This window comes from Protopterus annectens, chromosome 13.part0 (assembly GCF_019279795.1).
Source record: "Protopterus annectens isolate FY-2018-M chromosome 13.part0, PAN1.0, whole genome shotgun sequence".
Taxonomy (NCBI): domain Eukaryota; kingdom Metazoa; phylum Chordata; order Ceratodontiformes; family Protopteridae; genus Protopterus; species Protopterus annectens.
The window spans coordinates 187966800-187994075 of record NC_056747.1 but is presented as its reverse complement, the minus strand read 5'-3'; the positions used below and the strand labels follow the sequence as shown (position 1 = coordinate 187994075).

Genomic DNA, 27276 nt, shown 5'->3' with positions numbered 1-27276 from the left:
ACCCTGTCTTGGTGTTTGCATTTTGCTCCCACCCTCTCCCTATTTGTGTTATACTTGGTGGCTTTGCCGTTGCCTGCCCTACTATAAATTTGATCTGGGACACTCCAGTCTAGTGTCATTATCACATTCTACCCAGTAGAGAACATTTAAGGCAGCCAACCCACTTAGGTTAACCTTGAATCTTCTGCTCCTCTGCTAAGAGCGCTTTGCTAGAATCTCCTCTGCTAAGAGCGCTTTGCTAGAATCTCCTCTGCTAAGAGCGCTTTGCTAGAATCTCCTCTGCTAAGAGCTTTGCTAGAATCTCCTTTACTAAGAGCTTTGCTAGAATCTCCTTTACTAAGAGCCCTTTGCTAGAATCTCCTTTACTAAGAGCGCTTTGCTAGAATCTCCTTTACTAAGAGCGCTTTGCTAGAATCTCCTTTACTAAGAGCGCTTTGCTAGAATCTCCTTTACTAAGAGCGCTTTGCTAGAATCTCCTCTACTAAGAGCGCTTTGCTAGAATCTCCTCTACTAAGAGCGCTTTGCTAGAATCTCCTCTGCTAAGAGCGCTTTGCTAGAATCTCCTCTGCTAAGAGCGCTTTGCTAGAATCTCCTCTGCTAAGAGCGCTTTGCTAGAATCTCCTCTGCTAAGAGCGCTGTGCTAGAATCTCCTCTGCTAAGAGCGCTTTGCTAGAATCTCCTCTGCTAAGAGCGCTTTGCTAGAATCTCCTCTGCTAAGAGCGCTTTGCTAGAATCTCCTCTGCTAAGAGCGCTTTGCTAGAATCTCCTCTGCTAAGAGCGCTTTGCTAGAATCTCCTCTGCTAAGAGCGCTTTGCTAGAATCTCCTCTGGACAGCCAGAAACCTTTGCCTGCCTTTCCTATAGCTAGTCTAGTCCAGATACAGATCTACTATATCCAGGACAGTTTTGCAAGCCCCCCCCTAAGCCTGTTTTGGAGGGAAGCCTACCTCAATGGAGTGTAAGCACTAGGTAGCCTGCCGCAAGAGGAAATGGCTTCTGGTAAAGAAATTGCAGTTTGGGCAATTTTCCATCTTTCAACTTTTGTTTTTAAATCCTGCGTCTGCACACACCGCCCACCTTTCCTGGACTAGTCTTGTCCAGATACAGATTTGCTGTATCCAGGACTTGTTTGTAAGCTTGAATGGCGCAAAAGTCTGCCCTTCAACTTTCCTTGATCTGGTAGGTCTCCTCTCCTGCACATTTACTAGATTAGTCTAGCACTTTACCAGACATCTTGTAGTAATTGTAGCACACAAGTGCTACCAGCACATTTGTAGTACTTAATGCCCACCCCTGCAGGCCTGTCTAAATATCAGTTCCCTGTGCTTTCTCCTATTAATCTGTTGAACTTAAGCATCCTGAGGCAATGTAGTAACTGCCTTGTACACTGACAACCCTCTCCTTACCTACCAACAAAATCAGACTTGAGATGCAAGTGTATGGAAGCCACACTCCAGTCAAGACTGGCAAGCTGGCCAAGAGAAAGTACACTGGCACTACACATGGGACATGCAGCCCCTCCAAAACACACCAGCACTGCTTTCACAAAACACCCACCTTCGGAGCCTCAAAAATCTACCCAAACAGCAGAGACCTCCCAAGGCAGAAACACTACCACCACAACACTAATTACAAGACAATTCTCCTAAACAGTGCACTACTCAAAGCCCCCAAGGGCAAAACAGCATGCCATCACAATAGGTGACTAAAGTGAGGCAAACTCATGTCCCACTCACTAGGATGAATGAGAAAGCCAGCTGCCCATCAGGTGCCAGGATTTGCCACAAAGCACACTCCGGTCCCTCAACAGCTACAAATGAGGGTCATTGTACATTTGGGTGTGAATGACCAGAGATGTTACCTCAATGGAGCTTTTAGATTATGTAGCCCAGGTGGGCATGACCCTAGCCCTGAGCAGCCTCCTACCATCACCCGGAATACCACAGTAAAAGCAGAAAACATTAACAAATCTGCCAAGTTTCTGGTGTCAAAGGGGACCCAGTATACTTGATGCTAGAAGTCTTAAATAAAATGCACTCGCTCGAAGCACTCAAAATGGAGAACAGACATTTGGGCTATAGCAGAGACCTGGTTCAAGGCAGCAGAAAGCACTACTGTATTACCAGGCTACAACTCATTTCTTACCTTTCTGCTCCAGGACATGGAGCAAAGCTCCAAAGGCAGTGGTGTTCCATATTCATAAAGAAAGCTGAAACCTGCAGACTGGTATCAACATAATGCAGATACCCAGTGTTAGCTGCACCTGAAGTGTAAGAGTGATTCAGGTAGTTACCTGCTATAAGGATCCCAACTATGTCCCAAGACTCGCTCCACATTCCTAAGTACCCTGGAGAATTAGGGTCCAGCCTAACACTCATACTGAGCGACTTGAAATTACCCGTCCCATCAACTGGGATAATGTGTACCAATACAATTGCCAGTTTCTTGGAATTCATCAATTCCAATGCCCTCGACCAGCTCATTCTTGCCCCTACTAGAGATAGAAACGTCCTTGACCTGGTCATTACCAACATGGGCTACCATTGCTCTACACCAATGGTAAACTCCTCCCCAGTTAGATCAGACTTCAAACACCTTGGAAATCCACATCCCTCCCACCCCTGCAAAGGTAACCACCATGAAAAACTTTTCCAAAGCCAACTACTTTGGGCTCCTAAAACAGGAATGGCTAACTTTATGGCACCCATGCAAATGGAGATTAGTCGCATGACCACAAAATCATACATGAATGCACTGTACGAACATTACACAAATGCATGGATATCTCCATATCCAACAGAACCAAGAGCCCCCCCAAAAAAATAAACACCGAACCAACCTGGTGGTCCCCTGCCACAGACAGCAGGAAACTGATGCAGAACAAAGACTGGAAAAACTCCCTTAATCAGCCTCAACAAAAAGGTGAGATCCTCAAATCCTGTAAAGCTAACCATGAAAACAGAACTGCAACAGATAACTATAAAAGACCTTGTGGTTGTCTATGTAAAGAATCTCCACAGCAATACCCAGATTTGCTCCAAGCTACTGCACAATGGTACCTCAGATACAGAGCCAATATATTGCCAATATACTGGCCAACAGATTCAGTGCCAACTTTGGTCATTTGGTTGGGGGGGAGGGGTCACCACAATACCAAGAGATTGCTAGGCAGCACTGTGCAAGGCCAAGAATACAGCTTTGATGGGACCAGACAATATCCCTAGCTGTGTTCTACATGAACTAGAGTGAGCTGGGCACCTCACTTGTGTGCCCTGTTCAGTTTCACCCCAGGCTTTGTCCCTACCAAGTGGCATACTGCTACAGACATCCCTCTCGGAGTGACTCAGACCCTGGGAACTATCACCCCATTAGCCTGACAAGTCTGATATGCAAAGCTATGGAACGCATCATGGACCTAAGGATACAAGGAATCTCCAAACTGGAACCCAGAGTTTGGTTTTGTGAAGGGTAAATCATGCCTGCTCAACTACTATGAATCAGTCGCCAGATCTGTGAATGAAGGAAAGGTGGTTCCATACAGCCTACTTTGATCTGGCCAAGGCCTTAAGTTACCATTCCCCAAAGGGGATCAGAAAAACTCACCAAGCTAAACACCTACACCACTAGGTAGGTTGCAAAACTGGCTCAGATAAAACCCACAGGGTGAAAGTAACAGACGCTAAGTCAGACTGCCAACCTGCCACAAGTAGAGTCCCACAGGGTTTGGTCCTGGGTCCTCTGGTATCTACTTTTCTGAAGTCTAAACCAACATGAAGGGACTCTGGCTGACCACGTTTGCAGACTATTGCACGTTGGGAGCTATTAATTCAAGTGGTGGACATCCTACAGAAATGCTTCACTGAGACCAATGACTGGTGTCAGAACCATGGCCTTAAGCTAAATGCCAAAAAATGTGTAGTCATTCCCTTTAGGAAAAACCTGGTTCCTGTAAATTACCACATCTATGATAGTCCACTGAACACAGGAGTTGCAAGAAATCTGGGAACACAGGTAAAACCTCTGACCACCACATTGCCACTTGTCAGAAAGTCCTGTATAACAAAGGATTTTGCATCCAGGAAGAAAGGTCATTGGCTCCCTCTACTCTTTGCTCATTATGCCAATCGGGTACAATGCCAGTTTTGTTATACATCTCACTAGACACCTGCAACTGGAAAGGCTGCAAAAGTAACTCACAAAAAGGATCTTAGAGGCAATCTCTGCTTTACTTACAAAAGTAAGTCTGATCTAGCTTTGTTAGAAATGCCACATCTAAAAAAAATGCCAATCCCTCTGCACCACACGATCCAGAGACCTCAACACCACAAACAAGCTGGAGGGACAGGTTCATAATCCACAGACTGCCCAAGCTATGGAACAGACTTCCCCCTTACATGTGAAACAGCACCTCACTGGCCCCCTTACATGTGAAACAGCACCCCACTGGCCCTTGAGAAATCTTGTGGGAAATGGAAAATGCACCCCAGGGATCACTCCAGTGGCTTTACAGAGGAACTGGGAACTGAAGGTTGGGTGGCACAATACCAGGGTAATCGTATGGGCTAGGCTTGTAAAGGCTCCAGGGCCATTAGTCTAGTACACACCCATGAAGCTATAAAGTCACCAAGAATGATCCCTACAGAATCCAGTATTCGGATTTCTTTACCCAAACCAGAAAATTACTATATGGTTAGTTCCTGGTGTCTAGCCTCCTGTCAAAGTGTGCATTACTGTCTCCTGAATGGGAATAGTTAGTTATTCAAGCTGCTACCACAAAAACATCCTCCCTTCAAAACTGCACAGGTTTAGCAGAGAAAATTGCCCCCAGTTACTTTCACTTTCAACTAGCTGCAAGATGGCTCCTTTGTTTTCACTGCACAGACTTCTGTATAACAAACAATTTCCCATTTAAGCTCCTTTCTAGCATGACTGGTAGGTTTAGCCAAAGATTTTCAGGCAGCAAAGTGAACTCATCAGGTTGTCAGATAAGAGCTTCACAAATTCGGTTTCCAAAAACAAAGCCTTGGTTTTTGGAAGTGGCAAGCCCCACCCACACACCCTGCATATTATACCAACTCAACAGATCACTACAGTGAGGAAAATTTTCCCCAATCTGCACTGTACTGCAATCTCCATTCAAAAGCTTGTCTTTCGGCTTTTCCCGGTTAGGGGTTGCCACAGCAGAACTCCAGTCTGCTAATGATTGACAGTAGATTTTTACCATGCTGATTTGCTGGCCCTGACAACCTTCAATGAAGGTACGTCTCCACACAGAAGACGCTCTAGCTGAGAATAGAAAAAAGGACAAAAGTTACTGTGATGTGACACTACTGCAGCTGGTTTTCAAAAACTATCAAATTGTCTCAACCATTTGAATTTCAAGTGAATTTCAAGTTTCGGAAAATTTGACAGGGATCCAACTCACCGCCTTTGTAACAATTCGTAGAAGACTCCCCATTTAGTTTCCATCAGGTAATGTGGATATGACGAGTCAGCAAATTTCATGGGAAACTTGCAATGCAGGCCCTAAGAGGCCAGTTTCTATAACAGTGCTATTTTCATTCTACCCCCAGCCACCTCCAACATGCCAAGGTACTATGCTATATTAAAAACAGTGGGGCCATCACCTGCATCTTCCATTTTTCTGGTGATGCCATTTGCCCCAAGCACAATATACCTATGGTTAGGATCTAGTCTTGATACCACACTAATTGCAGAAATGCCACAAGTCTGCACACTGACAACTTTTTTTTGCTAGTTAGCTCAAGGGCCTTGAAAGGAGCAGCTTGCATCTTCGTAGGAGTGTGAGGTCCCATTTTCTTCAAATCAGATAGGATCAAGAATCAGTACTCCAGAAACTCTCAATGGCTGTAACTGGCCTGAAAGCTTTAACAGGCAATACTACAAATCAGTCTGGGGTGGGGGAGTGATCATAAAGATGTTTCAAGTTAAAATATTCCTCAGCTGAACACAACTGCTTTAAAGATAAGTAGTTCTTGAGATGGATTTTTCACATACCCAGGTATGATCCTCTAGTCCTACAGTTGGAAAATGGGGGGAGGGGGGCACTACTAGCCCATTATCTTAACAGACCGGAGCCCAGCATCTTAACAGACTGGAGCCCAACAATACAACCCCATTTTACACAATTTATGGTCCACAGAGGTAATGGATTTTTACCTATACCTTTAGTATGTTAGATATTTCCTGTCAATAAGGGACCCAAGCACTACCCCAGGTGTGATTTTTGACATTCCCCATCCACTGATCCAAATACATTTGAAGAGGGGGAAGGGGTCATATGAAGTGGATAAGACACCTGTTCCAAAGAAAGGGCAATGAAACCTCTTCCAGCACACTAAGTAGCTGACAAAGTATAATCTAAGAAGGATACGAGTGCGTCTTAGTTCAGGCATGTCAACCCTCAAGTCAGGAGATCCGCCTAGGCCATGTGCACACCTTGTATTTTCTGTGTGAGGAAAATCTGAGATCAATCCAGTGCCTAGCCAACTAAATGCCAATTTGTGCATTGCACTCAATTACTGAGAGGAGGGCAGGCAGTTTCTTTGGATCTGGACGCCATACCTTTACTTGGGAACTGCTGATTGAGGGCTCAGTGTCTTATTCTAAAAGAATATTAATTCTGGTTTAAGCACTTGGGCTTTCAGGCCAGTTATTTTACATTAAGAGGGTTCGTGGTCTGCACTCTTGTGGGAGGAGAGGCTGGACTCTGCCCTTCTGAGCTGGGAATTTCTGGTTAAAGGCTTATAGTGCATGCATGTCTGAACTGCTTCTTACCGAAGTTGGTGCGCCTTGTTTGCTGTGGCATAGACTGGATTCGGACCTGCTGGATCTAGCTTTGATTGTGTAACTTAAGCACTAATCCAGACATTCTCTAAAGTATTCAATTGTATTTATTACTGCTTGGTTGTAACTTGATTAAAGTGTAGCTATCATTCCAAATCTTTTGGATTCAGCACTTGGGCTTCAGACCAGTTTTACATTAGGAAGGCTTGTGGCAAGCACTGTGGTGGCAGGACAGGTTGCTTTCATCCTTCTAAGTCGGGAACTGCTGATTGAGAGCCCAGTGTCTAAGGGCATTAGTTCTGGTTTAGGCACTTGGGCTTCAGGCCAGTTATTTTACATTAAGAAGGTTCGTGGTCTGCACTCTTGTGGGAGAAGAGGCTGGACTCTGCCCTTCTGAGCTGGGAATTTCTGGTTAAAGGTTTATAGTGCCTAAATATTTGAACTGTATCTTACTGAAATTGGTACACCTTGTTTGCTCTAGCATAGACTAGATCCAGGCCTGCTGAATCTAGCTTTCTTTATATGCTTGTTGTTTGCTTGTTATTTCCCTGAAAGCTAATTCCACCTAATACGCGGCTTCTCAGCGCTTCTGTGGATCACTAGTGATATCTGCACTGCTTACTGTACTAGTTCCTCGTTTCACTTGAAAGTTACTGTGTCGTTTTTGCATAGTTACTTGTAACACTGCACTCAAGTTACCTGGCACTTGCTCACTAAAGCAATTATATAAGTCAGCACTAAAAATTAAAAGTACTACACCCTCACACCCCACTGGCCCTTTTCAATTAATTCCCAATATTATTCTAGCATGTCCAAAGGTCAGTTGTCAATCTCCTCTCCGGTCCAGCTGGTGAATCTGGGAATCTTGAGGCAATGTTATAACTGCCTCATGTACACAGACAACCCTCTCCTCTTCCCACATAACACAAATACTTGCGAGAGATGCAGCTATTTAGCCAAACTGGAGGCTGAGCTCTCAACTCAGGACTGGCGAGACCAGACAGGAGAAGGCAACTACACACCACAAAACCAGCCTCACAATGCTACCACACCACTGAATCAAACACACAAAGACACACTCGGAGGCAGAGTAAAAATTTACCTAAACAGCAGAGGCCTCCAAAGCAGACACCCAAACTGCTACCTCAAGACACCCCACAAGCAACACAAGCCACAAAAGCAGTGTGCAAAGCAGTCACAGCCCTTAAGGTCAAATACAACACCAAACATACTTGTCATAGGTGACTCCATAGTCAGACGCACTGACATCCCACTCACCAGGCTGAACAAGGAGAGGGTCACAGTAACCTGCCTATTGGGCACTAGAATCCGCCACAACACAAGCACTCTGGTCACTCCACGGCAAGTACAAACAGTCATTGTCCATGCTGGTGTGAACGACCTGAGACGTACCTCCCTGGACTACATGGAGACAGAGGAGCTCTCCGATTATGTAGCCCAAGCAGGTATGACCCTGACCAGTATCCTTCCTTCAAGAATGATGCCACAAGAGAGACAAGATGTTCAGCTTTGACAATTGGCTTAATGTCTGGTGTCAAAGGGGATCCAGTGTCAGTCTGCCTGGGATGACATGCTTGACAAGCCACACTGCTTCGCAAGGGATTCCGGATATTGGCTAAGGCTCTTGCCACCCCCATAGTGCCTTTAGGCAAGGCTCAAATTCTAAGCCTACCACCCTAGAAAACAAAAATGGGAAGAAACTGAGGGTAATGCTGCTCAATGCCAGAAGTCTAAATCTCAAAATGCACGCACTCTAGGCCCTTCTCAGTATGGAGAACATAGATGTCTGCTGTAACTGAAACCTGGTTCAAGGCTCCTCCTGAGAGCACCCCAGCACTATTAGGTTTTACCTCATATCATGCGTTCCGGCCCCAAAACCCGGACCACACCACAAAAGGAGGGGGTGTATCCATATTCATAAAGGATACCCACACCTCCAGGTTGGTGGCAATGCACGAAGCTTCGGAAACCATCCAGGTGCAACTAACCATAGGCAAAACTGCTTTACAAATTGCAGCATGCTACAGGCCAACCTCTCAAACTCAGGAACCCCACACAGCCTTCCTGAAGACACTGGAGGGTATAAATGCATCTCCAAACACCATCATATTGGGTGACTTCAACTACCCAAATATAGACTGGGAACATTACTCAAGCCCTAACTTTCTAGCCCAACGGTTCCTGGAGTTCATAAATTCAAATGCCATGGAACAGCTAGTCACTGTTCACAAGGAGAAAATATACTAGATCTCATCACAAACATGGGGACAAAAAGCTCCACACCGGAAGTATATCCCTCATTGGTGAGATCCGATCATAAACTAATCTCACTGGAAATCCACATCCCGCCCCCACCCCAAACAAAAAAGACCACAGTGAAGAACTTCTCTAAAGCAAACTTCACACTACAAGACTGGTGTGGTATCCTTCAAGGCCCCTGAGCCAGTGGAAACCACAACCAAAGCTGCGGAAGCCCTTACGAATGCCTTCTATGATCACCTCCAGGACTGCATGGATCAAGCAATCCCAAATAAAACCAAGACTCTTTCCACAAAGGGCAAACGCCCAGTCTGGTGGACCCCAGCCATTAAACTTTACAATAAGAGGAGAAAGCTATTACACGATAGAACAAAATCCATAAAAGGGAAGTCACCCCTGATCATTATTAGTAAAAAAATACAAGCACTCAAAATTAAGGCCAATTTTGAGAGAAAAATTGACATTGATTCTAAGGACAATCATAAGGCCTTTTTCAGCTATGTTAGGAACCTGGGTGGAAACTCCCAGATATGCTCAGAATTAGTCCAAAATGATACAAAAATCACTGAACCCAGACATTGCCAACATACTGGCAGACAGGTTCAGTGCAAACTTCACCCCCCTCTCCCCCACTAAAGGAGAGATAACTATCCCAGCAGAGTGTAGCCTCCCAGACATCTCAAATGCGCAGGTGAAAGCTGCTCTCAAGCTAAAAAAACACAGCATCAATGGGACTGGATGGGGTCCCCGGCTGTGTGCTACACGAGCTAAATGAGGAATTAAACCCACAGATAAGGCAGCTGTTTAATCTCAGCCTCACCACAGGATATGTGCCCAAGGAGTGGCGTACGGCAACTGTGGTCCCAACTCCACAAAGGCGGTGCCTCTACAGACCCTGGTAATTACCGCCCCATAAGATTAACAAATCTAGTCTGCAAAGCTATGGAGAGGATCATAATGGAGCTCATAAACAAAGATATAGGGGACTTGCAGACATTGGATCAGACCCAGTTTGGCTTTGTCAAGGGCAGATCATGCCTTTTGAACTTGGTAGACTTCTTCGAAACAGTCACCAAGGCCATTGATGAGGGAAAGGCAGTCCATACAGCCTACCTTGACCTTGCAAAGGCCTTCGACACAATACCCCACTCTGGTATTGTAGAAAAACTTACCAGCTTAAATGTAAACCCATATGTCACAAGATGGGTTGCAATCTGGCTTAAGGACAGAACCCACAGGGTTAGAGTTACTGGCACTATGTCAGACTCCAAGCCGGTTACAAGTGGTGTCCCACAGGGCTCGGTCCTTGGCCTATTGTTCAGCATCTACTTCGCAGAAGTACAGGCCAACATGGGAGGACTTTGGCTGACAGTTTGCAGACGACTGCAAACTGGGCGCCATAGTGGAAAGTGCATCGGACATGGATATCCTTCAGAAGGGACTCACGGAAACAGATAGCTGGTGCCAGAGCCATGGCCTGAAGTTAAACACCAAAAAATATATAGTCATACCCTTCGGGAAAAACAAGGTAACCCCAAGCTACCATACAGGTGGCAATCCACTAAGTACAGAAAAGGTCATCAGGGACCTGGGGACCCAGGTTGACAGTGGCCTTTCTTTTGACACTCACGTTGCTAGTGGTTAGAAAGACCTTCTACATTGCCCACCTGATCATGAAGGGATTCACATCCAGATCTAGTGAGGTCATTGTTCCCCTGTACTCTTCACTTAGACCAAGGATAGAGTACAATGCCCCATTCAAGATGCATCTCACCTGACATCTGCAGCAATTGGAGAGACCCCAAAAGTTCCTCACCAAAAGGATAAAGGGACTCCAAATCTGTCATATGCTGCCAGATTGAAGAAACTCCAGCTCTATTCAGTTGCATACCGTCTGCTCAGAGGTGACATGTGCCTGACATACAAGGCCATGTCCAACCCGGAATTAATAGACACGCTCCCACCTCAAAAAATCCAAATCCACCAAAACCACTAGAGCAAGCGACTTAAACCTTAGCACGGATATAAATAGGACGTGCTGGAGGGATAGATTTATCACTCAGACTCCCTATGCGGTGGAATAAAATCCCGATCCATGTGAGGCAGAGCACCTCTGGCTCTGTTCAAGAAATCTTGACCTGTGGATGGGAGATTGTAGGTTTATCCCGGGAATCGTCTGTGTCACTGCTGGACAGAGGCACAACAAACTAATGGGCACAGTATTTTTTCATACAAGGGGTGGCGTAAGCCACAAAAAATTGGGCTAGGCTTATAAATGCCTTAGGGCAGATAGCCTAGTATAAAACTATGAACCTATGAATTGTGCCACAGGACACTGTGGACAGATCTACCAGATGTGGTAATAGAACCCACAGTGGCATGCACACTATGCTATTCCAAGTGCTAAAATTCATAGCCAAGTACTAGCCAAGCTGCCTTTCCTGTCAAAGGAGAGAATTAAACCCTGTACCTCATGGCAGAGATTTAATTCATTATGCTAACACCCAGAGAGCAATATGCATAAAGTGTGCAACAGGTTCAGGAATACCATTTGAGGGGCGAGAGCCTGGATGCCTCTAGAAATGCGACAAACTTCATTGTAGTGTGCAAAAACAGAATGCCCAACAGGTCTCTTAGGAAGCTTTACTAAACCCACTTTGGCACAGATTTACTTGGGTAGTTTGTCGAAGCAATAATTCCAGGTATGCCACCTTTGCCCTCCAATCCAAGGGTAAGCAAATTTTGACAACTGCCTAGGATGTCTTGCCCATGGCGGACCAGAGATCCTACCTTTAAAGGGACAGGAAAAGTGTGAATCAACTTTACTCTCGAGAAGAGGTGGATCACCAAACAGCAGTCTCAACTGCAAAACAGCCACCAACATGCAGTCATGTCAAAACTAGCCACAATGAAATTTATAATTCAGACACTCCAGTACTGTATCAGCTTTAAAAGGTACACCCATTTAAGGAGAAAAAAAAAACGAAGCTAAAACGTTTTTCCCCAAAAAACATCCAGCTACTCCCAACTCCTGTGCTTGGAGCAGAGCACACCTAAGGCCTTAAACAGGGGGAAATGAGAATATTCTCAACTCAGTTTTCACTCTATTATGGTGCAAATTTCAGTTATTCAGTTTTGAAACAACTTTAACATGCCATGACTTTCTCCATTTGTGTCTCACTTGGTTTTTCCGTATCACTAAAGACTTAAGCTATTAATGCAGGAATTAATCATTGTTGCATTAAGTTTTATTACAACGGTCAATTCTGATGTCATTTTTGTACTTTACTACCATCGTTCTGATGCAATTTCTGTATTTCACATCTATTTGTAACTGGAGCTTTTCTCCTAGGTCTTGCTGAAGAGGCAATCCAGCCCAGTTGGGACTCTACCCAGTTAAGAAATGTAAAATAAATGTATCCCAGTCAAGGGTGCCTATAAATCAAAAAGAATAAAGCAACTCTGATGGGGAAAAGGAAAACGGGACCCAACATCTGAAGGAGTAGTCCAGTTCTTCCGCCTCATCTGCGCTCGAAAGGAAACGCAGATATGGATTCTAGTTGCAGACTGCAGAGTTGTCTAAACCTTGGGGCAGGACTAAGGACTAGTAAAGACCCACATCACCTGCAAGCCAATGCTAATGGAGTACACAACTCCCACATTGTCCACAGTATCCTCTACCAGTGGAGGGAACCTTGTCCCTTTTCACACAGAAAAGAATCTGCTTTGTGCACCTGGTAATTATGTAGGCTAGTCTTGCCATGTGCCCAAAACACACTGGAAGTAGCTACAATGACATGTAGAGTGAAGAGCTAAACAAGGATTCAGAAGAATAGATATAAATCCCAGAAGCCAGGAGTATCATACAATAAACACTTCTGTCCCAACCAAAAACGACTCAAGCTTTGAGGTTCTTTGGTTCAGTTCTCGGCTGGAGGACCTTCTATGCAGTCAGCATGCCCTCCTGCGGTGGAGTTTAAGATATGCAGTAGGTGCACATGCATGTGCGTTGCCTTCTGTGAGTTTGGCACCAGGCTGGCAACTCTGCACTAAACCCCACTGCCAACCTGCAGACCAGCGATTGGCTGTGGCAACCTCTAACAGAAGCTGAAATACCCAAAGGCTTTTATAGCAGTTAACCAAACAGTGAACCATTCTTAATACATACATAAGCAGTTTATAGATTATACAATTAAAGAAAAATGGTTCAAAAAGTTTAAGCTCTTAAAGTAAAAGGTTGGACATGAGACCAGGAAAGCCACTTGCCTGCCAATTGAACTGCCACATCAGCTCCCTATATTCCAAAGCATTTCCAGTCACCATCTTGTCCAATGTATACCCAAGAATAACTCACTGTTCTTAGGTTCAAACTAAAGCCTAAAGTAGTAGTGTTGGGAAGAAAGTGATGAAGGCCAAATCTAGTATTTTACTGGATTTTCTGAATCATGGTGGAAAGAATAGTTGTAAAAAACTTACAAAAGATTTCCTCACATGTTGCAGAATTCCCAACCTTTGGTTAAGCCTCCACCCAGCGACTGAAACATCCAACCAGTATACAAAAGCTTTAGTCACTGCAAGATACATGGGACAGACACTGGCCATAGGGTGTGTGGGCCACAAGCAACATCTGTACACACCTTACTCATAACAGAATGCCCCAGTCCCAGGATAGCTGCACAAGTCCCGAATCACAGCAAACAACCCCCTCCATTTCCAGGGGTAGGAGAGTGTTGCAGAATGCAACATGGAAGACAGTTGTATTAAGATTTTACGCAACTATTTTAGACCCACTTATGTTGTAGTATTCATAACCTTTGAGTGAGGGTGGTTTGGAACCATTTCCAAAGCTCCAATGCAGGATAGCAAAACCTGCTCTACCTCTAGAGAGATATGGCCCAGTTTGTAGTGTTTGGTGAAGTTATGGACAGCTGTCCAGAGAACAGGAGCAGTGTCCAGCCCTTTTAAAAAAGCTGGAAAGGCAGCCATGGCCCTACTGGAATATGCTTAAATTAAGATGTGCTTCCCATGCCAAGTATAAGAAAAGGAGATTGTTTTGTAAATCCAGGTAGAAAGTCTTTTCCCAGAGGCTGGAGGTGAAAAACATGTTACTCTGATGCAAGGGATGCTCTAGGTAGAATCTTGTCTGATCAAAGGAATGCAGAATACTGTCACTGGGGTTGTGGGAAAAAAGGTGGGGAGCTGAGCACATTGGTTCCGGGACAACTCCTTAACCACATTAGGCATAAGACAGGTTAGTCTGTAGGGTTACTCTACCCTTATGGAAGATAGGGTGGGATGACCATGAAGGTCTGGAGCTCTGACACTTCTAGCTGATGTCAGGGCCACCAAAAGCAGTTTTTCCCAAGTGCAGTACTTTTGAGAGGCTGCAGCTGCTGGCTGAAATGGGTAACTGCTTCTCCAGCCCATATTTCAGGCCCTGGAAGGCCTGAAGTATTGAATTCCTTTCAGGAATAACTTCGTCTAGAAGCAAGTGGAGGGTCAAGAGGCAGACTAGCAGAAATAGCAGCAAGGTGGGCCTAATATGCCAACCCTGCCTGCAACAATTCAGACAAGACTGCACCAAGGGGACCTCTCCTTGAACTGGGTCTAGCTGTCATCAGGACATCAAAAGGAACCTTTTCAATTTGGACAGATGGAATCTCCCAATTCATAGATGTGTAGTAGGCCAATGGCTCTGGAGACTTTACAAGCCTAGCCCATAGAAGCACCCTGGCATCATGCTGCCTGACACTGGTAGAGTGCCTCTGAAGTAGAGGCAATGGAGTGATCCCCAGGTTGAACTTTACCTATTTCCCATCCACTCAAGATTTCTCTTAGTGTGTTGCTCTGCTTGACATGTATGGGAAATCCATTCCAGAGCATGGCAGTCCCTGGGTTATGAACCTGTCCCTCCAGCATATTCTGTTGATTGTGGTAATGAGGTTGCAGTCGTGTGGTGTGGAGGTTTTGGGATTTCTTTACAGCTGGAGTTCTGTCCTTTTAGGACATGCATTTAATGCCTAGGTTCCTCTTTGTGAGGTACTTGTGGTTTTTCCAGCTGCTGCAGGTGAGGTACATGCCAAATGGGGCATTATACTCTGGCTCAATGAAAGAATAGCAGAGAGATTACCTCTTTCGTCCTGGATGCAAAACCCTCTGTAATTAGATGTGCCACATTGCCACTGTAGCCAGAAAGTGCTATGTGGTGGTCGAAAGATGCCACCATTAACCTGTCCCCAGATCTCTTAAAATGCAGTGTTCAGTGGGCTCCCACTGATGTGGTAATTAGTGGGAACAGTTTCCCCAAAGGGATGACTATACATTTTTCGGCATAAAGCTCAAGGCCATGGTTTCACCACTCATTGGTCTGAGGACTTCAGAAAGTATGTCTGCATCACTTGGGGAGTTAAATGGCTTCCAGTCACCTGCAAACTGGGTCAGACTCCCTCAGTGTTGGCCTAGACTTCAAGTAGATTCCAAAAGGAGAGGACCCAGGACAGATTCCACTGGGACTCCACTAGTGACTGGTTGGCAGTCAGAGTTAATTACTTTCATACTGTGGGTTCCGAGTGCCAATTTACAACTCCCCCTAGTGATATATGGGTTTATGCCTAGTTAGGCAAGTTTGCCAGATCAAGGTAGGCTGTATGAACTGCCTTGCCCTTATCCACAGCTCTGAGCAGACAGTCAACCAGGTTGAGCAGGCATGAACTACCTTTCACAAAACCAAATTGCAGGAGATAAGTTTGGGGATCCCGATACGCTCCATAACCTACATTTCAGACTAGTCGGGTTAATGGGGTGATAATTCCCCAAGGTCTGTAGTCACAACCCCTTTACAGACAGGGACGACTGTAGTAGTGTGCCATTCGCTACAGACAAAGCCTGAGGTGAGGGTGTGTTGACCAGGGTACAGATGTGGTGCCAGTTCACTTTGTAGTTCATGTACAACACATGCAGAGATATAGTCAGGTCCCATGGAAGCTGTATTCTTGGCCTTGGACAATGTTTATTTAACCTGTGCTACAGTAGATGGTGCCTCGCATTCCTCTGGTATTGTTAATGGCCCTTTAGGGACAGGGGGTAAAGCTGGCAACAATTCTGTTAGCCAGTATATGTTGGCTCAGTATAGGAGGTACCATTGTGCAGCAACTCAGAGCAAACTTGGGTATTACCATGTAGATTAACTATAGAAAGCTTTGTTTTAGTTTCTGCTGCAATTCTGCCTTCATAGCTAACTTTAGAGGTTTTGATGAGGGATCTCAAGTAGTTTTTGTTCAGAGGGAATTTTTCCAGGTCTTGGGACTTTTCAGCAACAGTTTCTTCCTTCTGTTGCAGAGTTTAATGGCAAGGGACCACCAGATTGACTTCCTTTTTTGGAGGAACGAGTATTAATTTATTTTTTTATTTTACATTTAACCGGGATAGTCAGACTGGATACATGTCCAGGGAGAAAAGCTCCAACAAAAGCAACAAACAAAGACAGACAAAAACAGACAAAAACAATGTACAAAAGTATTGGGTTGCTTGAAGTGACAAAATACATTTTAGAACATGGAGTCAGAAGTTGACATTAATACTGTAATAGGAACCACAAGCCAACAGTGAAATGCATTAGTTAGGAGAATTATGACTAATACATGGTGTACAGTGAGGATTAGCCAGGCTTGGTACAGTAGCAGGACCTTTTTGACCCCAGGTGTAGTTTGAGCTTGGCTTTGAAGTGATTCATGGAAGAAATAGGTAATCAAAAGGTTCCAGGTTCTACCTAGGGAGTTGGACAGGAGAGAGTCACCGGCTAGGTTATTAGTTTTGCAAGTTTAGATGAGTACTTTGTTGGAAAAACAAAGTGGTAGTGGATTGTTATACAGGGTGACTAGGTGCTTGAGTGAGGGTGTGTTTTCAGGGGTGTATGATTTTGTGGGCTATGATCAGTTGGTTGTATAGCACTAGACTAGGTAGGAAGTGGAGCCAACCGAGCGGAGACTGATGCAGTGGTGTGTTCTAAAAGGGAGCCCAGTGGCGAATCTGGCAATGTGATTGTAACAGGTAGTAAGTTTATTTAGATTGGACTTTATTTAGAAGAGGGGATGCATACAGGAGAGTACAGAATGAGAACCGGCAATGGCTAGGAGACAGTATGGCTATTGGCCTATAGTTGGATAGTTCAGTAGAGCCTCCACCTTTATGGAGAGGGATGACATAAGATATTTTCCAGATATTAGGAATATTAGCTTCTATTAATGTGCGATTCAGAAGTATTGAGATTGGATAGGCAATGGCATCAGATTTTTGTAGGTATTCAGCTGAAAGTTGGTCAGCTGCGAGTGTGGTAGGTTTTAGTTTTTAGTAAGGTGTGGATAAATGATGTAGCAATTTGTTGGAAGCTAAATTGTGGAAGATTTTGAGGTGGAGCTGTTTGGGCTCCAGGGGCTAGGGGGGAAAGTTGCTAGCTAAGGTGTGGATAGCCTTGAAGCGATTAAAATGGTCTGCAACTACTTCTAAGGGTTTAAATCGGTGAGGGCCTCCGGTACAGTCTTTTTGCCAGGGTGTATTAGATTTAGCCCAGCCCAGAACTTCAGGGTTATTTTGGTTAGAGGATTGTAGATTACTGTAGTATTGTTTGTCAAGCAGTGCAAGTAGTTTCATTCCTAATTTGCCTGTATTCAATTTGATCCCGAGAGAGTTTAGTTCGCCATAATGGCCAAGCTTGGTCTCAAGAGTTTAATTTTAAGCCACGGTGCAGGTTTTGGCTTGGGGTTTGTTTTTTTTTTTTTAAGAGCAGATGGGTGCATGAAAGTCAAGAATCTCAAGGAATTTTTTGTTAAAGTACAGTACTGCTTCTTCTAAGGGAAGTTAATACAAGTGGTAGGAGACTCTTGGAACAAGTTCTCCAGTCAATATTTAAGGTCACCAAGAAGTATGGTTTCTTGGGGGTAGTGGATGGATGTCCAATGAATAGTGTGGCTATATTACCTGGGGGAATGTACACAAGATTATGTAGATATGTTACAGTTAAGTTTGTTTGGTAGCTAGGATTTCAGAATTATTGGCCTGAGGCAGTTGAACATCTGTAGTTACAATCACATCAGATTTGTATAGTACCACTACCCCACCCCCTTTTCTGGATGCTTGGTCCAGCCTGTGTATGTTATACCAGGGGGAAGTATTTCATTATCAGAAGTGGAGGATTTTAACCAAGTCTCAGAATATCAGGGGCTAGATCAGCAAGGAATGCATGAAGTTCATGCAGTTTGATACTTCGGATGTTGAGATGACAGGTTGAGAGTTGGATGGATGGGGAATTGTAGGGGTGTAGCTTAAATTGCCGAGAGGATTTATTAATGTTGGTAGGGCCAGGGTTAGGGTGTATGTCCCTGTCAATTAACAGATTGAGTCTTAACTTGGAGATAAATTTCATAAATCTATTATTTTGCAGTATTGTTCGAATCCAAGGCCGATTTTACTGGCGAGTGTTGGGAGTAGGAGCATGATATAAGAAGCGGCTTGGTATTACTGATGTGATAAAAGTTGGTATCTCTGGTTTCAGGGTTGTTGGTATGACCATTTAGTCCTAGGAGAGGTTGCGTTTCATATAAGGTTGAGGTATGGGGCTAGTAGGGTGGGTAGTAGAATGGAGTATCATGTCTGTAGGGGTAGTGAGTTAGTAGTCCACTATCAGTTGTCTGAGAATAAGGTTTGAGGAAGGGAGGCAGGTAGGATCTAGTGTGTGCAAGTAGCAAAATGAAGAGTGATGTGAACAGAGATAATTAAGCAAGAAGGTGATTGGAGCAGTGGTGGGGTGTGGCTATGTGGTTATATATTTAGATAGAGGGGGCGGGTGGGAATAGGGGGCAGGGAGAGGAACAGAGCGGGGCTACACCATACCTCTCAAGCGTACCTCATTATGAGGAACGTACCTCATTTGGGGTCTTAAAAAGTTCACGTTCCTCGAAGTTCCTCAAAGTTCCACATTGAAAGACACTGTCACATTCAGTGTTAGAAATTTTTTTTTTAAGTGAAATCCATTGTAAACAGAAATTAATCATATTAATGCATTAAAAGATCTTCTTTAAGTAAAACCAGCATATTTTAACTATCCTATGACCTTCCTAGTTGAAGTAGTTAGTAAGCCATTAGTATGTGTTCCACATTTTGCCCATTTGTTCCACATTATGAGGGCTAGTGTTCCTCATTTTGGAGATGGAAAGTTGAGAGCTATGGGCTACACCTATACCGTATCAAACAGATTAAAGCTCAGCTAGGTATGTATTTAGTTGTAAAAGCAGGTAGTTTAAGGTTTTTAGCTGGAATGAACATATTCAACTAAGGTTATTTGGGTAGGCTAGTTGCACACATTTATGTGATAAAATGCACTGGTGTATGATTCAGCGCATATGCATTTTCGATCGACATCAGTGCCATGAAATTGACCACCTCTGTTTTTAGGAGCCTAGTCAGCTTTGGAGAAGTTCATGGTGATTTTCTTTGTGGGGTGTGACAGTGAGATGTGAATTTCCATGGTGATTAGTTTGTGGTTTGATCCAACCAGGAAGAATTCACTATTGGTGTAGAACAGTTGCCCAGGTTAGGTCAAGGAGGTTACTTCCTCTAGTGGGGTTAAGAATGAGCTGGTCCACTGACAAGTCTTGGGACATGGTTAGGGACCTATAGCAGGCTACAACCTTAATCAGTCTTACCCAATGTTAGTTGTACCAGAAAAGTAACGAGGAGTTATGCTGAGCTACTAGTCTGGAGGTGTGCATACACTATGAATATGGACAACCCACTGCTTTTGGAGCTTTAGTTCATGCTCTGGGGTAGAATGAGTTTTAGCCTAATGGCGCACGGGTGCTTTCTGCTGCTTTAAACCAGGTCTCCATTAGAGCACAAATGTAGATTTTCTCCATTTTTACGTGGGTGTTTAGCAAGTGAATCTTGAGATTTAGACTTCCATTGTTGAGCAGCACTGCAGTTATGTTAAGGTGGTAATTTGGTCTTTGTAACATTGCCTAAAAAGGCAGTGTAGAGTGGCAAGAGCCTTACCCAGAAACCCAGAAGTGAGATGTGCATGCCATCTCTGGCAAAGCAGAGGTCTGTCAATCATGTCATCCCAAGCAGACACCAGATCCCCTTAGAATGACCAGAAACGTAACTGTTAGTTTGCTTGTATATACTCCGCGATAGTGGTGCTGTAGCACTGTCGCCACCGTCAGATGCTGTCCGGTTCAATTCTCAGCTAGAGCATCTTCTGCGTGGAGACACGAGTGAATGGGTTTACCTTCGTTGAAGGTTGTGCATCAGGGCTGGTAACTCTGCACGTAAAAATCAACTACCAATCAGCAGACCGGAGTTCCACTGTGGTGACCCCTAACTGGGAAAAGCCAAGACAACTGCACTATCATTCTGGGCAGGATGCTGCTCAGAGTCATACCTGCCTGGACTGCAATCCAAGAGCTGCTCCTAGTCTTAGTCCAAGGAGGTAGTCTCAGGTCATTCACAACTACATGGACAACAAGTCATACTTGTACTTTTTGTGGAATGACTTGTGTTGTCAGATTCTGGCACCTGAGAGACAGACTTACCTTCAACTTATTCAACCTAGTTGAGTGGGACAGCGTGCCTCAACATAGTCACCTATGACTAGTATACTTGGGCAAGCTCTTGGGTTGAGGGGCACTTAGGTTGAGGGGAACACTGCAGTTAAGCCATGTGCCTTGTGGTTTTTTCCATGCTGTGGTAGTGTGCACTTCTGCCTTTGAGGTCTCTGCTGTTTGGGTAGGCTTCCATAGAGAGCCTCCGTGAAGGTCAGCGTTTGTTTTTATGCAAGGGCTGTGATGGTGGGTGTTCTGGAAGGCTGTGTGCACCATGTTTTGTGGTGCATTTGCTAATCACCTCCTCTTAACCAGCTATTCAGGTTATAAGCCATGCACTCCAGCTTAGACTGGGAGATCTAAATCTCTCAAGTCAGTGTTGGAGGTTGCCTGTGTACATGAGGCAGTTGCTACAGGGCCACAGAATGCCCAAGTTCACCAGGTTGATAGGGGAAACAACAAGACATCTAGTGTTGATAGCATTTGTGCTATAATTGCTACAAAAAGCCTGATGAAGTGCTAGGTAAAGCTAAAGTGCAAGAAAGAAGAGATCTAGCAAGATCCAAAGGAAAAACTAGACTTCGGAACTGGTAAGATACTTTAAATGCAGTAGGAATATTAAAGCAAATAGTTAAAATAAATGCAGATAAATAAAGCAGTACAAACAGAAAAATCTGAAACAGAGGCACTTAGTCTCTTTGTTGCTCTTGTACTCTGCAGGATGCCAAAACAGGATCCATAGAGCATAAACGAGTGCAAATGCAGGCTTTTAAACCTGAAAATAGAAAGGTATAGAAAAAGCTGCTCAAATGATCAATAAACTACAATTTCAGAGGTAGATAAGCTAGAAAGCTTCCTTCCACCACAGAAAAATCCTCCAGGCATACCTCTGTCACAGGGGAAAACACTAGGCAGAAGAGGTGCAGAAGTAGTCTAAGCCTGGTAACTTTGGCCTTTTTTCAGTGGCTTGACAGTATGGCCCCATCAAGATGTTTTGGGTCATCTGTTATATATTGTGTGTAGATGGCTGTGAAAAATCTTTGCCCCAAAGAATTAACAAAAGGTGCAGGCATTATGGCAGTGTTGGGCCCCAGATCCCTCATAAGGACACAGACCCGACATCCACACCTACACTTTCCTTTTCTGGATGACATGAACCTGGACAGATGCAGTGACAAAAAGGCCCCAACAGGGTCAGTCACTTTAAATTGCAGGATCCAATAGCAGAATGATCAGACGTTTGACTGGCAGTAAAGCAGAGGAAAGTACATGGTCACTTATGGCCCCAAACACCTTACGGCCAATGTCGGACACCTCACATACCTTGCGACTAAAGCTTTTGCATACTGGCCAGACATTGAGGTCGCTAGGCAGAGGCCAACCAAAAAGTTATGAACACTGCAACACAATAGACATCCTGTTTCACTCTTGGCACTACAAAATGCATTTAACTCGTACTTTGCTTATAGGACATTAGAAGTCTATGGTCAGAGGATATGGAGACTTCTACAAAGGCTTTACATACACTTCTCCAATGTTGGTACTACATGTAGTCAGGACAGACTCATGACAGGCTTTTTGGAAAGGTACACTACATATGCAAAAGCAAGAAGAGATCCAAATATGGGAAGGAGGATGATGCCTTTGTAAGGCACACTGGGACATCAAGGTAAGCCAGCCGCACAGACATTAGAACTCAAGCCTGCAGCACAGTTAAGGGCAAGACCTGGACACTGAATCCACACGTATGATGTAGGCAGCAGCAAATCAGGGCAATTCCTGGCCACTGGGAATAGGGATATGGGGAGAGGGAGAATACCCATTCTGCAAACTGTCCCTACACTGGTGCAGCTAGCCAATACAGCAGTCTAACACCTTCAAAAAAAGTGTTACTTAAACGTACAAGACATGTATACAAAGCAAGATGAAATGTACTAATAATGCACCCTGCAAGTAGTACAATCAGCATTCAAAAACATCCAAACATCTACCTTGATCCTCTTCATCCTCTTCATCTTCATCCTCTTCTTCTTGTTAGAAAAAAATTTGCAAAGGTTAAGTTACTTCTAGCTAGCAAAAGAACGAAGCAGCAAGTAGTTTCTCAATGTTGAGCAATTTACTACAATACTACAGACTACATCTCTAGCACAACTATTACAAGTAAACTCTAAAAGCAAGATGAGGATTCAGAAAGCCCAATACAAACCAACTGCCTATATTACTTATCTACTAGCGGTTTTACTGCTGTTAAAGGACTGGTAAGTCAGACTGACTCAATGAACACAAGATTGTTTATTACCCAATCATGCTGTGGTCAGAAATTTTATACATTTTAACATACAAGTTGGGTGCAAAATATATTTACTGAGAACATGAACATAACATTTACTAGGCCTAACTGCATGATTTTTATACTGAAAAAGTAAAATTGCCTTTAAAACAGCAGTCACAAGTTAGAAAACTACAGTGTGGGCATGAACTAGTAAGCAGAACACAATGCACACTGGCCAAGTTCTATTCATGGGTTAGTAGAATGCCTGGACTAAGACACCTGCGTCCTGAAAGTGGTTGAGCAATGGAAGGAAATTAAAGCAACTACTAGGCTACAAAGTTAATACAGTTAGTATACCCAAGAAAAATGCACAAGAAATAGTTAAAAAACCCACTACCAGTGTCTATGTCATAGCCACTGATGCAAGAGAGTTCCATTTCTCCTTTATAGACGTACTGCCACTAAGGGAGGGACTCAATTGGTAATGAAACAAAATTGAAACCCACATTGCAAGATAGACTAATTTCATAGCCTAAACCTGTAAACTTCAAGACTTGAATAAATAGTTATAATGCTGGCTTAGGCATCAGTTCCTTTTGCAAGAGCCACTTAAGATCAAGTTAAAGCCTGTTACACTGTTTTTGAAAACTTTAAGACCATGCAATTACCCAAGTCTGTGTAAAGACAACTGATTGTATGAAAATGAGAAGTTATGTACCTACCATAACGTTCCATGTTAGTCTTCTCTCGCCTTCTTTCTTGCTTGATGGGTTCGGAGCCGATCCTCTGCTCCAACTCTGCACTTGCTAAGCTTGAGAGTCACTTTTACCAGCTCGAGGCAGCCCCATATCCCATGATGCAAGGCGGTAAATACCCAGATCTTTTTTGATGACAAAAGGGCCATAGCACCTAGCATAAAAAACTTCCCAAAGGAAGAAAAAACCTGCAGGATGGTAGAAGGACCAGCTCTGTATGGTCTTCAGAACTATCATTCTTTGTAAAGAAAGGTCTGTCCAGGCCTGGGGGAAGGAGGGAGGGTCGCAAGAAAGGCGAGAGAAGACTAACATGGAACGTTATGGTAGGTACATAACTTCAATAGTTGTCAATCTCACCTTCATTCTTGCTTGATGGGACCGCGTCCCTAGCACCTCTATCCTGGGTGGCTCAATGGAACAGACTCTTGAGGACTGTAGAGCCAAAACTGGCTCTGTCCCTGGAGGCCAAATCCAATTTGTAATGGGAAACAAAAGTATGAGGAGTGGCCCAAGTGGCCGCTGCAAATAGTGTCTAAAGGAAGTCTAGCTTGAAAGGCTGTAGAAGTAGCTAAGCTTCTGGTTGAATGTGCTTTAGGTTTTGAGCACAGCTGTTTTTCCCTGAGCAGATAAATTTCAGAGATGACAGAAGAAAGCCATCTAGATAAGGTCACTTGAGACAGGAAGGCCTTTCTTATTATCAGCGTAGGAAACAGAGTTGATCGGATTTCCTGAATTGTTTTGTTCTGTCCAAATATCTGAGTTGGTGGTGGACATCAAGATAATGTAGTTTTTGTTCCGATCTGTTTGAACAGTTTGGAAAAAATACAGGGAGATCAATGGCTTGATTCAAATTAGTCTTTGAGGCGACCTTAGGCAAAAAGGTCGGATTAGTTCTCAATGATACTCTTGTCTTTGTAGAAGACCAAATAGGGGGGGGCAAACAGAAAGAGCATGAAGTTCAGACACCCTCCTGGCCGATGTAATAGCTACCAGGAATAAAGTTTTCCATGAAAGAAATTTCAGGGAACAAGAAGCAGCTGGCTCGAAGGGGGGGATCAAGGTTGTCAGCACTAAATTTAGGTACCATTGAGGAGGACTCCTGACTGGAGACTTCAGGAGGAAAATTCCTTTCAAGAAGGCTCTACAAAGCCTGTGGGACATAATGTTGTGATCTGCGAATACGACATGAAAGTCGGAGATCGCAGCCAACTGAACTCAACTGTGGAAGAAGAGGAGCCCGCATGAAAAATCTCTGCTAAGAAATCCAAAACTGCTTGAACTGGAGCAGTGAAGGGATCAATATTCTTGGCTTTAGCCCAATAAGAGAAACGTTTCCATTTGCTTGTATAAATCCTCCTGGTAGAGGATTTTAAGGAAGCTACTAGGATGTCTCTAACAGGGTTAGAGATCATAGGAAGCCTGGCTAAGGAAGGAAGTGGAGCAACCATGCTGTGAGGTTGAGAGAAGGGATAGACCGGTGCAGCTGACCAGATTGGTGAATCAGAAGATCTGGCACTGGGTCCAGATGCCACGGCTTCACCAAAAGGTGACTATGGAGGAATGGAAACCAAATTTGTCGAGGCCAATAAGGAGCAATGAGAATCAATTTGGCTCTCAAAACGGTTGCTTTCTGGATAACTTGAGGGATGAGGGGAAAAGGAGGAAAGGCATAAACAAGTCCCTGGGGCCAATCCTGGGTCAGAGCGTCTCTGGGGGGATGGCCTGGCAGTGGGAAGAGAGAAAAGAAGTCTGGGCATTTGCTGTTTTTGGGAGTAGCAAAAAGACCGCAACATGGGCGACCCCATTCCAGAAAAATCTCTTCCACTATAGATTGCTTGAGAGACCACTCGTGAGGCATGAGAATAGCTCTGCTCAATCTGTCCGCTAAAATGTTGGTTTTCCCAGGGATGTGCGTTGCTACCAGAAACAGATGAGAGGAGATCGCCCATTGCCAAAGTCTGAGCGCTTCTTGACAAGGGGTAGGACTTGGTTCCACCCTGTTTGTTGATATACCAAACTACAGACATGTGGTCTGTGTGGACTGCAATTGTCCCTACGGGAAGAAAGTCGTTGAGGGCTTGCAATGTTAAAAGCACTGCTCTCATCTCTAGGACATATGTGCAGGTGGTATTCGAAAGGTTGCCACGTCCCATGAATCATCCTGCCCTGATAATGATCCCCCCACCCGATCAGGGAGGCATCTGTGGTGACCATGGCTATGGGGGATGGGGGTACAAAGTGTCTGCCTTGGTGAATCTGGGGAGAAGTGATCCACCAAGCAAGATGATTCTTGCAAATCTGTGTCACCAGAACTTGGTGACGCATTGGAAGTTGTTGGTAAGACCACTGAGTGAACAACATCCATTGAAGGCGCATGTAGAAGCGAGCCAGGGGAAGAAGAGTATTGGCCGCAGCCATGAGGCCTAACACCTTTAGAACCATTCTGGCCTGTACCTTCTTGTTGGCTAGAATGATCCTGACGTGACTTTGAATGTCTGAAATTCTTTGATCTGTAAGAGTAGCTGACATCCGAACAGTGTTTAAGTTTGCGCCTATGAAAGTAAGACTGGCAGGGCAAAAAGGATGATTTTTCGGAGTTGATAGAGATGCCCAATTGAGAACAAAGATTTATTGTGTAATACCTGGCTGGTGGCTGAAAGGAGCCAGTCGTCGAGATACGGAAACACCTGAAATCCTTGACGTCTCAGGTGAGCCGTGACCACTGCCATACATTTGGTGAAAACTCTGGGGGCTGTAGTGAGACCAAAGGGCAGGGCTCTGAACTGGAAAGGACTGGACCCCAGCTGAAAGCGGAGAAATCTCCTGGAGCGTCCGTGAATTTATGTGATAGTACGCATCCTGAAGATCTATTGAGCACATCCAGTTGTCCTTCTGTAAGAAGGGCAGAATTGACTGGAGTGACCATTCGGAATCTTGTCTTCCTCACAGACTTGAGTCTGCTGAGATCCAACATTGGTCTCCAGTCTCCCGTCTTTTTGGGGACCAAATAGATTCCAGGCTCTGAATGATCTGTTGTAACTGGCTGAATGGCTCTTTTTTGCAGTAGTTTTAAGACTTCTAACTCTGCAACTTCCCTTAGACCGGGTGGTACATCTGGAAGGGAATTTGAGGGATAGAAAGGAATTTCCTCTAAAGGAATTTTGTAACCCTCGGATATGATCGACTGTACCCATCTGTCTTGAGTGAGGGAACGCCAGGCTTCTGGGTACAGCGATAGTCTTCCTCCGACTGCCTCCAAGGACGGACAGTCGGGCAACATCTCAGGGATGCTGAAAGGGCTTGTCAGAGAGACTCTGCTTCCCTGGTTTTGTGGACCCCCTCTGCCTCTAGAGTGGTGTCTGTTACCCCCTCTGCCTCTAGGGGTAAACTGACCACGTGAATCCGGCATGACTCCTTGGGATTTGCGGAACCACATTTTGCCACCCTTCTGCCCTTTGGGTTAAGGTCTAGAAGGGGTGGAAAAATGGACTCCTACGGCAGAAAGTTTTGCCATCCTGCTCACACCTGGTCAATGTTTCCTTCACTTGAGGGCCAAACAAAGCTGACCC

General features: G+C 44.5%; 1 long non-coding RNA gene across 1 annotated transcript in view; it reads right to left on the bottom strand.

The window, feature by feature from the left end:
- LOC122817696 overlaps positions 1 to 22718 on the bottom strand; it is a 122752-nt gene extending 100034 nt beyond the window's left edge. The window contains exon 1 of the long non-coding RNA XR_006367318.1: positions 22672 to 22718. This is a non-coding gene — a long non-coding RNA (uncharacterized LOC122817696). The remainder of the gene's footprint in view (positions 1 to 22671) is intronic.
- Between the last annotated feature and the right edge of the window lie 4558 nt (positions 22719 to 27276).